At 38.2% G+C, this 3,238-nt stretch overlaps 1 long non-coding RNA gene across 1 annotated transcript; it reads right to left on the bottom strand.

Moving 5' to 3' along the window:
• Window positions 1-490: 490 nt before the first annotated feature.
• On the bottom strand, window positions 491-3,020 carry LOC130465802 (uncharacterized). Its single transcript, XR_008925817.1, has 3 exons — window positions 2,678-3,020; window positions 1,064-1,262; window positions 491-968 (listed from the first exon to the last, which is right to left on the bottom strand). It is a non-coding gene; the product is annotated as an uncharacterized lncRNA (long non-coding RNA).
• Between the last annotated feature and the right edge of the window lie 218 nt (window positions 3,021-3,238).

Below are 3,238 nucleotides of genomic sequence, written 5' to 3'. Positions count from 1 at the left end.
CAGTGTATGATTAAATGTCTATTCCTATTGGATAAATTGATTAAGTAGAATTCATGTAGAATTCTAATTCCAATTAATTCGCATCCTACTAGGATTACGATTCCTTTTCCATAACTCTATAAATAAAGGCCTAGGGGTCATAATTTATATACAAGTTTTCAAAGTATTCAAAAGTGAGTTTTTGAGAGAAAATTCAAACACCCATCTTGCCCCAAAAGTGCCGAATTTTCTGAGTACCTTAAGGGCGATTCTAGTTGGTCAATCTTAAGGCGGATCCGGACGTGCTGTGGACTTTCTACGGAGGGACGACACTTGGAGTCCTAAAAGACTTGTTCTTGTTCGGTTCGGGCGCAGCTAGGGAAGGCACGCAACAAAGAGTATGCATCTAAACTATGCTAAATGATTATGTGTAAATAATATGTTTCCTGGGTTAATGGTTGTTTCCGCATGATCTATGTAATGTCATATGTATCATAACCTAACACTCTCTACTAGTCCAAACTCCAGAAAGACAAGAAAACACCCATCTATCTAGGCCTGACCGACAATGACATCTATATTGGGTATCTATAGTTCTTGACGAAGGAGAAAGAAGTCCAAACATGCATATCAATTGAAGAAACACAACAAAGTCTAACTCAACCACAAAGGATTCAGATTCTCAAATCAATTAAGAGTCTACTTAGCATAATAAAAATCAAACAAAGATCTCAGAAATAACAGCCAAATCAGAGAAACTCCACCTGCTCAACTGCAAGAACAATCAACAGAAGAAGAGTTGCAATGATACTCAACTGCAGGTCCCTCTTGTTCTACCAACTCTTCTGTGATCGACTCCGGAAATAGGCCTGAAGGCACTGCCGCTGTTGACACGTTGGCTCTTGGAACTAATAGTACAGAGGATTGCTTATGTTGTAACTGATAAAACTTTTCAATTAAAGAGTCTATTTGCTCTGCCTTGTCAACATCTGTATTTGGATCGGCATCATCATTAGGCTCATTCTGAGGAAAAGGGTGTTAGTTAATCAAACCCCAATGATCTATAAACTCCATAATTTCTTACCTTGCATCTATATCCCCAATAAACAGCTCCGACAGATCTTTCAGTTCAATGTTTGTGCTTGGATTGGCATGAAACCTCTTCATAATCCAAGTCCGTATCTCCTTGTAGACATCCGGAGTCCGATTTTCCACCTTCCCATTGAAAAAGGAACACAATGTTTGTTTCTCAATTGAATGAATATTTTCCCAGGAAAAACAACCTTGAAAGGAACAAACAATTATTGTATCAATAAATGGAATTCCTAATATATACATTTGGAGTCTATAAACAGAGAAGCTTCAGCTCAAAATCTTAACAGACCATTCCCATTTCCAAATCTAAGATTTCTTAAGAGGTTTCTACGTTAAGATAAAAACCATTGCCAAAACATTCCAAATATTTACCCAAATTTTCAAGGCACATAATACAAGGTACGAGATTCAAAAACAAGATGCTACCTGTTTTTTACGAGAAAAGTTATACTCTGATCCATAGATAAAACATTAGCCTATTTTGGAAATTTTACAAGATGCAATTAACAGAGAAAATGCAGACGAAAGAAACGTGGTGAAAGATAATAGAGGTAGAGGAAGAAGCTAAAGGTACTCCATAATAGTGATAACACTCCCCCCCCCCCCCCCCCCAAGTCAATATCCTACTATCATGGTAGTACAATCCCTACAGCAGAGCTACGATGATAGTAGCCGCGGAATGCTACAATTGTATCAGATGCTGGCCACACTGTATATCACAGTATTTTCCAGGCCACGTTTTGATGCATGATGTAAAGGCGTCCCTCCACTACGAGAACTACGACCTAGATGCATTATCAGCAAAAAAGAAAAAAAAGAAAATCAGTTGAACATGCAGGCATTTTGTTAAACAAAATAGGCATGCAACTTCATATTGCAAAGATACTCGGTGTAGAACATTCAACCATTACAGAGGACCATTCTGAACAATTCAAATACAAGAATGAAACAGAGAAACAAACAGTTCACAATTCCATACTGTAAAATTCATGCACATCATTTCTCACTATAAAGCTTGATGAAGTACAAGAATTTAAAGCAACTAAGCAAGCATACACAGATGGCAATATACCTCAGTGGTTCGGTACCTCACCATTCTTCATATCACATAGTAGTACACACCAACATCTAACAGATATTTCACTACTTAGAGCACACTATTGGCCGGTGTCTCAGTTCCTATCCAAACAGTTCGAACTCAAGACGGTCTAATAACTCAATTAATTCTTACACACTAACAGGAAACTAACCAGCTATATATCGTGCCAGTAAGAATAGAAACAGATACATAAACAAAACACAAATAAAGCAGAACCATAGTAAAAGCATATACTAAATAGAAAATCATCAAAGTGATATAGTAATTCATAGGGTACCAAATATTATCCACTTTAGGGTTGACATTCAAAATCGGAAAAAAAAATCGGAAAAAAATAAAACCCTAACAATCAAAATCGGAAAAAATGTATCAATTAACACAAAAAATAAGAATAATTTATATAATCAAACCCTAAAAATACGAAATTAGGGGAAAAATCAAGAATTGACTGAAAGCAAACCCTAAAAATACGAAATTAGGGGGAGATGAGGCGAGAACACAGACCCATCGGCGAAGACAGCGACGCAGGGCCGAGCAACGCCTGAGTTGCTGAGTTCGACGGCTGAGTTCGACGGCGGCTGAGTTCGAAGGCTGAGGTCGAAGGCCAGATGCTTGGAGAGAAGGAGTCGAGCAAATTTTCACAAAAACCAAGACGAATTGTCACCCAATTTCAACAATTACTTGCAAAAAACCCAAAAAAACCACGAATTAGAGAGAGAAAGAGAGCAGATGAAGAAGAAGAAGAATGAGGAGGTGAGAGAGTACGCAGGGAAAGCTGAGGGAAGAAGAGGGAGTACTGAGCGTGGAAATGGTCCTTAGGTTTGAGATGAAATGTTTTTCTTAATTAGCTTTGCAGCGAATTTTTTTTATTGCAGGGGGCTTTTATCTGTACGCTGCAAAATAAATGGGCTATTGCAGGGGGCTTTTACTTTGTACGCTGCAAAAAACTCTCTTGCTGCGGGCAATTAATTTGTACGCCGCAACAACCCTTTATAAAGTTTGACCCGCGTTGACCTACTGGTTGTTGAAGCGTATTATTACATGTACGCTGCAACAAGGGGGTTG

Source organism: Spinacia oleracea, chromosome 1 (assembly GCF_020520425.1).
Source record: "Spinacia oleracea cultivar Varoflay chromosome 1, BTI_SOV_V1, whole genome shotgun sequence".
NCBI classification, from domain to species: Eukaryota; Viridiplantae; Streptophyta; class Magnoliopsida; order Caryophyllales; family Amaranthaceae; genus Spinacia; species Spinacia oleracea.
Note: the sequence above shows the minus strand (reverse complement) of the source record. Positions and strands in the feature narration are given on the sequence as shown.